An 11,799-nucleotide genomic window follows, 5' to 3' on the forward strand; every position below is an offset into this window, starting at 1 on the left:
AGTCAGTACTACTGGTCATGTGTTCTTATATTTTAGTTAATATTAATATTAATATTGATGGGGTAAACTATATGCATCACACATAATATTTTTAATTAAAAAAAATATCAAATTAGCTTTAAAAGTGACAGATATGCTGCTTTTTCATGGAAGCATTTTGCTGGCAATTTTCAATTGTATAATAAATGGAGCAGAATTCACTGCGGATTTGAAAAGGCATGCAAATATTTAAGATGTTCCTCTAGTGTTTCTACATTTTTGTCTAATAATAATACTAATAAATGCTAACATAACCACACACAAACAGTGATGGACCTTAACATTTTAAAGAGAGTTTTAAAGAGAAATTAACATACCTCCACTGTGCTCCATTTTACCATCCAGTCTTTGATGTTTCGAGGGTAAAAAAAAAAAAAAAAAAAAAAGTGTCAGATCTCAAAGCTTTATGATAATGTGATAGAGCTTGCATCCGATTTGCACAGCTCTTTTGGTTGCATTAATTTCCTAAATGTGGGAATTGTATCACCAAAAACAACAGAAACAGTTTATTTGTGTGAGCTAAAGCACATGTATCAAGTCATGCAGCAAACGGAAGTATTTTCCATTACAGAGAACAGGATGTGGTTGTGATTTTTTTTTTTTTTTTTTTTTGCAAGTCTCAAAGAACACCTTGTGCATGCATTCAGGGTTGGGAAGTAACAAAATACATGAAGACACATGTCGTTACGTAGGCTCTATTAATATACACAGTATGAGAGATTGTGTTTTGTTATAGTTACATTTTAAATGGGTTGTTATCAAATTACAGTTACATTTGAAAAGTATTATAGATTACCAAAATGTAATTTATTTTAATATTTATGTAAAATAATCGAAATTGTAATAATTGAGAAAAATAGTGATTCTCTGACTCGCAAACTTTCTGCAAGTCAATGACCAAAAGCACATTAACTAGCTTGTGCGTAGAAGGATACAGCCTCATCAGGAGTGAAAATAGTGACAAAGGTTTGAACCCCCTTTCAATACCACAGAAAAAAAAAAAAAAAAATAAAATAAAATAAAGAAAGAAATGTGTCACGTTATGTCCCTGTCATGATTCCGGTCTATGTTTCCCTGTTTTGGTTTTGTGGACTCTTATTTTGAAGTATTCTTGCTCCCCATTGTTTCTGTTTTCCCATGTTCCTTTGCCCATCTTGTTAGTTTCCCTGGTGATTGATTAGCTCCTCCCCATGTTACCTCGTTATCCTGTCTATTTTAACACCTGTGTTTGCCATGATTCGGAGTCTGGTGTTGTTCCTGTATGGCTGCTTTGTGTGCGCGTGCCAATGTTCTGCCTTGTCCTTTGCCCTGAGCCCATGCCTGGATTTACCTTGTGTTTTGTTTAAATAAATGTTTGCTGCATCTGGATCCTCCGCTCCTCTGTTACCTCGACCACACATTACAGTCCCCTTTAACTCTTTTTGCATATTTTTTATATAAAATGAGAACACTGTAAATAAAATAACTTTAAAGAACTTTAAAGTTTTTATTTATTTATTTTTTTACTTATAAATATAATTCATGGGAAATTTGCCATGCTAAGTGGAATATTTCTGACAAGATTTCACCTGGTAGAAAAACAAAAACTATATTTATATTTTTAGACATTATAAAATCCTTATTATAGCATTCAAAAATCTCCTTATTGTCAAAGTTCAGAATTGTTTTGTATTGAAATACGAAGTAGCAAGTGTTTTTAACTCATCATATCTACTTAAAACACTCAGATGGCCTATTTTGAATTCAGAACTAGTTTGTATGCTTGTTTACAATCTTAGTTTCTCTCAAATGTAAATCAAATGCCCATTCACAAATGCATGTGTGTTGTGTTTGTTTGAGCAATAGAGATACTCAGAAATGACCTGATATTAATCAATTTGGCCTCTTAGGCAGTGGCAGAGCCAGAATGTTTTCATAGGGCTGGCCAGGAAGGGGCCAGAAACCAGTCTGTGGTGGCACAGAAATCTTCATTGTTTCATGACAAAAATGTATTTGTGAATTGAGAATTACATTAAGTAATACTACGTGAATATGACAATTTTTTGGATTATTTTTGTATTGCTCTTTCAGCTTGGTTCTAGGTCTCAACACCCCCAAAATCTTGTTCTCCGTCATTGCATAGACCTACTTGTGGATGAGACATGCAGACAACTACAAGTTCAAAGTTTTGTCAACCTTCACTAAATTTTATATAATCAGTAAACTCTGAAAATGTAAACAGTCAATGTTTAACATTCTGTTAGTTGTCGAAATTAACTGATTGTAACAGTTTTGTCATAACTAAACCAAGGTCTGTACAAAGGAAAATAATAATTAAAAAAAAAAAAAAAAAAATGTCTTTTGAATCTTCATCTGCAATAATATAAAAAAGGGCAGAAGTCAACAAAACATAAATATCAAAATGTAAAGTTTGATGTTTTATGCATTTTTTAGTACATATTTGCATATTTTAGTACATATATGCATATTTTTTAGTACAACTGCACTGTGCTCACATTTAGCCTACTTATGCACTAATTACAAAAAAAGAGAAAATAAATACATATCATCTTGTGGCCTATTGTGATCTCTCATTGCAAAATATTTCAGTATGGTACAGTTTTATTAAGTTTTATTAATAAAACAATTAAGAAATAAACAACAATTTGAACAAAAAGCTGAAAAAAGACTATGAATTGGATTTAGAATGATTTAATCAAAACGTAAATGGAGTGCATTAACAACAACCCAAAGCTTGACAGTCATTGACAGTTCCATAATGTCACACAGTTTTGATGCTGTTTTATGTCTGATGATCCTGTTAAATTACACTAGGAAGCATCTGTAGGAACCTACTGTATAATAATGAAAACATGGATTCTAAGAGAACAAGTATAGCTCGGCTTTTTCTAAGTCAACTTAAATGTCATTTTAAGTATATTGCTGAGAAGTACATAAAAAGTAGACTAAAAGTATACTTTCCCATTTTTAGTTTAAAAGAAGTATACTAATAGCACACTTGAATAAACCTCTTTGCTAGAAAGAAATTATAAAAAACTTCTACTGTCTGGGGTCAGCCATCAGGAGTTACAACAGGATACAACACACTTTTTTTCCTTCCTTTCCATGCCCAAGCTAGTTGATGGTCTTTGGTGACACTGATTTTCAGTTTTCTGCAGTAGTGTTAGGGGCTAAAATGGCAAATGTGACAGTGATAACACAAACAAAGCTCTCCGACATCATTGTTTTACCTTTTCTTTTGTAAAGGGCATTTGACTTTCTTTGCATGTTTGCTTTGTAAACACTGGGTTGGTACTTCCACCTACTTCACGCATGACCTTTCCAACATCATTATGTAATGTGTGAGTTTGGGCTGGTGCAAGATAAGCATTTGTAGTTAAAAAGTATATACACATTTTTATTGATTTAAGAAAATGACCGATTGTTTCGCTGGACAAAGCCCTTATTCCTCGGCTGTGATCGTGTAGAGCCCTTTGAAGCTGCATTGAAACTGCAATTTGGACCTTCAACCCACTGGCCACCAGAGAAGTCCACTATATGGAGAAAAATACTGGAATGTTTTCCTCAAATATATATAAAATATATTTTGTTACTTTTTAAATTGTAAAAAGTTTTTTAAAATAACACAAATCTTTTATTTAAGACAGGGTTGGGCTGCCACCTACTGGTGGTTTCAGACAAACCTAAACCAGCCATGGTTCCAGTACAAAAACATACACTGTAAAAAATATTCCGTAAAATTTACGGTAAAAAACTGGCAGCTGTGGTTGCCAGAATTTTACCGTAAAAAATACGGTAGCAACATTTTATGTTTTGCGGTTTTCACTTAAATTTACAGGTAAATACCGTAATTTCATAAACTGATATAATGTTAATGTACCAACCTATTGAAGTACTGAAATCTGTTTTGTACCTTTGTAATACACTGATCACCACCAAAAGCAGGTGGTGATGAGAAAAATCACATGATGAACCAAAGCTCATCACAAACAGCTTTTATATATTAATATATAGAAGGTGCACAGGGTCATTCACACAAACACTAAACACCATCATGGTAACACACATGAAACTGAAATAATGCATAAACATACATTTAACAACATTACATGTAACATAGAACCCTAATGTACAAAACTGATAAGAAAAAACTAAGAAGAAAGGGTTATTTCAACAAAAAACATCAAATTAAAAAAAAAAAAATGTAACCGGGAATTCTGGGTATGTCAGTTTACGGTAAATTTCACTGTTCACTGTAAATTTTACGGCCTTTTACTGTTAACCATTTAACAGGTTTTTACTGTAGCATTTTTACAGTATTTTACCGTTAAATTCACGTTCATTTTTTACAGTGTACTCATCAAAATATAATAGATAATTTACTCACCCCCTTTTCATCCCAGATGTTCATGTCTTTCTTTCTTCAGTTCTTGAGGAAAAAAAAAAAGTTCATATGGAATCTTCAATGAAGCCCCCAAGTTTGAACTTCTAAAATGCAGCTTCAAAGGGCCCAATCTTGAGAAAGAAGGGTCTTGAGGAAGAAGGGACTTATCTAGCGAAATGATCAGTTATTTTCTAAAAAAAAAAAAAAAAAAATACTTTTTAACCTTAAATGCTCATCTTTTCTGTGATGTGCATGCATACTCTGTGTAATCTGGGTCAATACAGTTAGGATATGTCGGAAAAACTCCCATCTCATTTTCTCCTCCAACTTCAAAATAGCCCTATATTGCTGCAAAAGTACCGACCCAGTGTTTACAAAGTGAATAGGCAAAGAAGGTCAAACTCCCTTTACAAAAAAAAAAAGGTAAAACAGCGATGAAAATGAGATGAGAGTTTTTTTGACCTTCCCTAACTGTATTGACCCAGATTACAGTAATCACCTAGTCAAGACGAACATAACCTGCCATACCCTGCCATGCCCATTTGACAAGTAAGTTATATATGTATACATGTTTTAGTCCCCTAGTCTTTTATTACAAAGAAGAAAAAAAAATCTCAAAAGAGATACTGGTTATGGTTATGGAGTATTGTAAATAACAATTAAGAAAACATATTATAAGTGACACTAATGCCATCTTTGACAATTGTTTTTGAGCAAAGGAAAAGTCAGCTCCATATTTGCAATGCCCCTGGGCAGCTCATCCAAGACCAAGTCCTATCTAAATGAATGGGGGAATCCTGAAATCTCAAAAACTGCTCGCTGAACTCACAATTAAATGAAATGAACTGCCCCGAATGTTGTTTCTGATGCTCAAATAGCATTTAAACAGCCTATTTTTTAACCTAGACCAGCCAATGCGCCTTATGACTGTGCATGCACATTGGCCAGTCAAGCCTCAAGTTTTTATGGAAACTGGCACTTCTAGCAGCCGTTGCAGTGATGCAATGACTTTACCAATCAGCAACTGGCTCTTTCATTTAGAAAGCGGGACTATTACACCATACTGTGCGTTGCAGTTTCTTCCATTCATAGGAGTGAACTGTCTTTGTATTTCTATAGTCTTTGTTATGAGCTGTTCGATTGCTGGTAAAGATGTTAGAGATGCTCTTTTTTATCTGTTATGGTATCTGTTCCACAGGCCTCATCTGAACATCACCGAGCTACAGATGGTAAAGAAAAAAAAAAACAGTAATAACAAATAACAAAATAACTTTCGACACTGGAAATTGATTCTACATCTGTGTATGGGTCAAAGATGAAAATATTTTTTTTTTGTGTAATATTGCTTTATTTAGATTTTAAGATAATTATATCTTTATGCTGATTGACAGTGACCCAATTTCATCCATATTTTGACGTTTTATTTCACAAATGTTGTTTGAAACATTACCTTACCTGTGTTTAATATGCTTTTTATGTATAGACCCTTTTAGTGCCAACGTCACAATTGTCATGGTGTTAGCTGGAGGCAAAACAAAGGGAAAACTGGAAGAGGCCAATAAAACCAGCAGATAGTCAGCTACATAAGGAGCTTAAAATGTCATCTTGTGATGTTAGGTGCCAAAACTGACAGAGTACAGGCTCTAATTTTAAATTTTATCACATATCTGCTGCCACTGCCAAACAGAAAAACAAACAAACAAACAAACAAAAAAGGATGACGGCTGTGGTTAAAAGCAATAAAATAAGTAAACTGGCCAGAAACGATTAGCAAAAATGCTCACGTTTGCAGCGCAACCCTTCATATCAAAAAAGAAGCATTGTCTTTTGTTGGTATGGGTTATAGTTACTTGTCTAAAGATTTCCCATGCATGCCCAGTGAACAAGTTAAGTGACTTTTCATGTAACATTAACTTTTTAAACTTGTACGTGACCATCCAGCACACAGCTATAGTAATCCATTACATACCTTTCTATCAAAGTTATCTGACATTATCAAGCTGAATTTATTCTGACACAGTTTAACTCTGAGTTCTTGTCTTTTTTTATCATCATTTTCAAAACTATAGCGAATAAAGTCTGATAATGTGAGAAATGTTGAAGGTGTCTGATTACATTTTGGTTCGACTGTAAATCTTTAGATGCCAATCAACTAAAAAATTCAGACAACTGTTAGTATGACAATATTTACACAACTATCAATACTTTGTTGACCAATTAAGTAATGCTTAATTTTGTTCAGTCTGTGGTGTAAGAAGTTTGTATTAGCAATTAAAGTAAAAACACGGTCAGGTCAAAGTGTCTGAATAATTTTTAATCTATTTTACTGGTAGTCCACTGTATGAATAATATGTCAGAGTTTACTTTATTTTGCTATCCTCATTTACTTACTCACGCCTGTCAGATCGTTCAACCATTAAGTGAGCGTGCACGGATCAGCCAGTCTGTCATTGTTAAAAAATAAGCTAACAAAACTTATTTAGCTTGCTTGCATTAGTGAACGAGTAGAGAATCGCCACAGACAAAAAAAAAAAAAAAGGTCACAATGTTTAATAACTAAAAAAGGGTCTATATGAAATCACTTTTGTCCGTTTAATTTGACGTCTTGTCTTTGACCCATACACAGCAACTGAAGATGTTCACAAAATAGTGTCTGTTCAATATTTTATTCAGCTCAAAACAAGGTCTGGTATAAATAGCAAAACAATACTTCTGGATTTCAGCTGTGATGCACCATGTTTACCTGGACATAAGGAGGAGCACTTAGGACATATACCACTGCACTGGCTATGTCATCTGCTTTTAGGCACTGCAAACAGGACATTAACATATGTTTACAGAGGTAAAACAATGACCTACAACATGGTATTTATAGCATCAGAATTTATCTATACCTTTATACTCGCATAGCCGGCTGCTGCTTTTTCTGGGTTGTTATGGAAAAGCCGGTAAGCACACTGACAGTCCAATAACATTCACCTGCACATTCAGTTTTTACCTACCTGTTTACTTTCACTTAAGCCATAATTTACATCATTTACGCGAGATATTCAACATAATAGACATTTTGACTACAGTGTGTGCATCTGAGCACTGAGAATTGATCGCACGATGTCAGAGAACAGAAAAAGTGGAGCCTGCGCGAGAGAGCGCAATTCTGGTGTGTCTATCAGCGCAATTCCGCCTATCCCGCCTTCACAAACTTTAAGTTAATCGACAACGAATTGTGACTACCGGGAAAAACGGGACATCTGGTGATTCTATCCCTAGCCCTTCAGGTGCTGGGGCCATTGTTTCAGATCGCAAATTCGCGTTTTGGTAGCCTATCTTTCCATTGCGGCTGCCATACTGACACTAGACATGCAAGCGCCCCTTATCCAGTTGCAATCTAATGACAAAGAGGCACATTTTGAAAGAGGACGTTAAGCCTATAGGATGCATATTTCAATGTCCGGTAGTCCTAAAATAACATTCTCGTCCCGTCTCGTCTTGTTAACGAAGAGGGGGCACAAATTTCGTCATACTTTGTATCACCAGATATTAGTTTTAGCTCGTCAACGTCTCGTCTTCGTCACGGAAAAAATGTTCGTTAACGAATATTTTTCGTCGTCGTCTTCGTTAACGAAATCAACACTGCTCTGATTACACTGCTCTGGGAAACACTTAACAGAAATACCTGCTTATTTGTCCTCTAAGTTACTTACATCAATCATGGTCTTCCATCCACTGGTTTTGCCACTTAATATAGGTTCACGGAGAGCCAAGCCAGCGTTATTAATGCACACATCAATGCCCTGATGTTGAGTTTTAATCCAGGCAAACATGGATGAGATTTCCTCCTCTACCGAGGGATCACATTTGTATGGAAGCAGTGTGCCAGTGAACCCACAGCTGACACATTCTGTTGCTAATTTCTACAAGACAGAAGAAAAGAATTTAGCAAGGCATATTGAACTGTACCACCATTCACTTCTGTGTTTTGCTACTTGTTTCACTTATCATTAACTTGTGGAACTAACTTTGTGTGATATGGGAGCTATGATGATCGCGTGACGTCAGTAATGGGCGCCGTGTTACACACATATATAAGCGTCACACACCGGGAGCTCAGGTAAGCGACTTTCCTCTGGGGTGCTGTCTCTTCTCCTGGCTGGGTTTGTGATTTGTAGTGAAGCATTTCAGGTAGGAAAAAGTATTAGTAGATGTATTAGTAGCTAAGAGTTGATGTGTAAATGTTGACGGGAGTGTTTTGTTTAGGTAGCTTCACTTCTCATCTGCTCATCCCCTCACGTGTGGCTTTGTCACTCGTCAAGCGAGTTTTACACTCGTATGTGTGCATACCCTCTAATCGTGCCTTTCACCTTGGCGTGGTATTTTGTCTTTGTCGGCCTGGTACGTATGTTTATTTAAGATTTTTATGTAGTTTCAGCATTTGGCAATGCTAATGACTGTTAACCTGGCTTTAGGGCATTTAGTGAATTGGAACGCACACCGGATCATTATTCCTTTTAAACGGAGTGTTTAAATGTTTTTGACTATTCAGAGTCCCGCAACGACTTGCTGGTAAGTGCAAAATCTTTTTGTTTGTAAATCTCGACCAATGATTCTGCATTCCATTCTTTTTTTAATTGTTTGTGTAAATTTTAGGAGAAAGTGTGGCTTCGCTTTCGTGACTGTATCGCTGTTTTGTTCCCACGAGGATTACACGTCCAGTGTTCTGTTTTCATCAGGATTACTTTGAGCATAATGCCGTCTACTGGGGCGCGTGCAGTCTTATTTTGTTTCAGTTTGTTTGTGTAGTTAAGCGTATGTTAAGGATATTTGTTTATTTTGTTCCATATTGTGATTTCTTCTTGTGACTACTTATTTTTGTGTTAACTCAGTGGATAATTTCTCTTCATTTTGGAAACTCTTTATCTTTTTGAGTATCTGGTTTATTTTTGCTGATTATTCAGCTGACTTTATAATTTCAATTTAATTTCATTATGGGTTTGATTTAAATGGATAGATGGTTATAGCTGTCTTACCATTCTCAGATAATTGTTGTTTCTTTATTTTTGTTTTCTGATGATTGTTAGTCGTTTATTCAATTTAATGTGAAGTTCTCTTCTTATGTGGTTGTTGTTGGCAAAATTTAAACTTTGTTATTAATTTGTTCTTTTTGCTGTATGTGTGTGTGTTCCTCAGGAGCTGCAGGTTTACTCGGGACGAGGGTGTGTGACATGCGGTGGTGGTGTTTCTCACGGATTGCAGTGCGCTGCTGTGTGTGTGAGGTCTCACATTAGTACAAGTGTGTGTGTGCGTGTGTGTGGCACGAACCGGAATTGGTCTTTTACCTAGTTAACCTGAAGTAAGGTTGCAGCCCTGTGGATGGTTGTGTGTGTGTATATGTGTGTGTTAAGTATTGGATTGTTATTTTAAACTGATCAAAATAAAGCATTTTTTGTAAATTTGTACGCAGGCCTGTGTCTCCAATTTATAACTTCCTGTAAATGTCCTGTTTAATTAAATTCTATGTATTCCACTTAATAACACTTTACCTAAGCCATTGTTATCCTGTACATTTCAATATTTTAGAATTTAAAAGATGACTGGGTAATATAGGATCGGTGGTGATGACTGAGAAAATTAAGTGTCCGAGAAAATTAAAGTAGTGGAAAATGCCACGTTTGGAACAGAACACTGTGCATTTACTTTAAAAGTCAGCCCGCTGCTTTTTACTCTTAGAAACGTGCATAATCTCCAAATGTTGCTTGTACATGTCGGGGAGTCGTAACACTCTGTTACAGCTGCATCATTTTAAAAAGAGAATCACTAAGCGACCACGGTATATTACCGTTATTTGTTCCACATTTCTGGCACATCCAACCACCTTCATGCCATGCTGGACAAGAGACTTAGCGACTGCTGCTCCGATTCCTACTGAGGCTCCAGTGACAAGAGCGACTCTGCCTATCCGCGTGCAGGACAAGCTACTGTCTCAAAACCTCTACAGGAAAACAGCTCACTGTCTTGCAACAGTTCGAATTTTTTTTTTTTCGGAAAACCACGTGATGGATATAAACAACAAAGCCCCTTACTCAGGCAGAGAGAGAGAGAGACTGAGAGAGATTAGCAGCGCTGTAGAGTTGCTGCAACAGGCTTTTTAGCACGCTGGGGTCTGAATGGGTTTGAGGTTGCTTGAGAAGTTTTGACACGCCCTGACATTTGTGTGTGTGTGTGTGTTTTCAGTAAATGTGGCAGGACAACTACTCATGTTATGTTAATTAAATAATGTTGGACAGAGTTTTCAAACATATATGGAAAGGTGGTATAAGGTGTTTAAAAAGTGCTCTTAGTAAAGTACCAACTTTCAGCTTGCCTCAGTGTCATAGATGTCTGCACTACGAACATGTTTAGATATACATTTGTTCAGAAAGATTGTATTTTCCCCTTTTTATTATTAAACATTTTAAACTGCATTGTCCATAAGCCTCTGCCATTCAGTCGATAGAACGCGAAAAACATTGGGGCTGTTGTAGTTTAATGAAGTAATTCTTAGGGTTACGATCTTGGTAAAATTGTAATTTCTCACCACACAGCATTGTTAACTGGAGGTATCACTGATGTAATAATAATAACAAAACGTACTTTGCATGATTAAGCGTTTTTTTTTTTTTTTTTTTTGGGTTAAAACATAGATCACAGCGAGTTCTGCCAGTGCCTAGGGAACTTCAAAGTCTATTTGTATAGACTTTGTACTCTATTTATAACTTGCAAAACCACGTGGTAATCTGTTGTACATTTTAAACATACAATAAATTAATTGAAATGCATTTATAATGAATCAAGACTGTTTTGTTTCAGTGTATATTAAAGTGTTTTAATAGAAAGATGCTTGAGATTTGTGCTTGGTCATGTGCTCTAAAGGACAGTAACCGAATGCAAATTTGATGTCCATTAGTGTTTAGTTTTGAAACATGAGACAGTCACACAGACTTGTGAATGTCACATGCATTATATGTGCAGTATTTATTGTCTTATAGGTGGAATCTGAGTTTTCCATTACAAAACCTTTAGTTAACTTAAAAACTGGTGTTTAATAGCCATGTATGTTCTTAACTAAATTGAACTTTTTTTTGGTAACAGTTACCTTAGCAAAGCTTAAATTGTCAACAAAACTGAAACTACATCACTTACTCTCCCTTGTGTCTTTCACACACTAGGGGGCGCACACAGACTTGTGAATGTCACATGCATCATATGTGCAGTTATTATTGTCTTATAGGTGGAATCTGAAGTTTTATCCAAATTCGAGGCCGTTTCAGGGTGTTGTTGCAGAGAAATTAGGGTTTTGAGTAGAAATCTGAAGGGTCCATTGCTATGAACCATTGTCA

General features: G+C 35.7%; 2 long non-coding RNA genes across 2 annotated transcripts; one reads left to right on the forward strand and one right to left on the reverse strand.

The window, feature by feature from the left end:
- Positions 1-4,626: 4,626 nt before the first annotated feature.
- Positions 4,627-7,346, reverse strand: LOC127160599 (uncharacterized). Its single transcript, XR_007826793.1, has 3 exons — positions 7,318-7,346; positions 7,167-7,232; positions 4,627-5,643 (listed from the first exon to the last, which is right to left on the reverse strand). It is a non-coding gene; the product is annotated as an uncharacterized LOC127160599 (long non-coding RNA).
- A 1,160-nt stretch (positions 7,347-8,506) lies between these two features.
- Positions 8,507-9,726, forward strand: LOC127160600 (uncharacterized). The gene is made up of 4 exons (XR_007826794.1): positions 8,507-8,605; positions 8,681-8,815; positions 8,890-8,986; positions 9,071-9,726. It is a non-coding gene; the product is annotated as an uncharacterized LOC127160600 (long non-coding RNA).
- The last annotated feature ends 2,073 nt before the right edge of the window (positions 9,727-11,799 follow it).

This window comes from Labeo rohita, unplaced genomic scaffold (genome assembly GCF_022985175.1).
Source record: "Labeo rohita strain BAU-BD-2019 unplaced genomic scaffold, IGBB_LRoh.1.0 scaffold_399, whole genome shotgun sequence".
NCBI classification, from domain to species: Eukaryota; Metazoa; Chordata; class Actinopteri; order Cypriniformes; family Cyprinidae; genus Labeo; species Labeo rohita.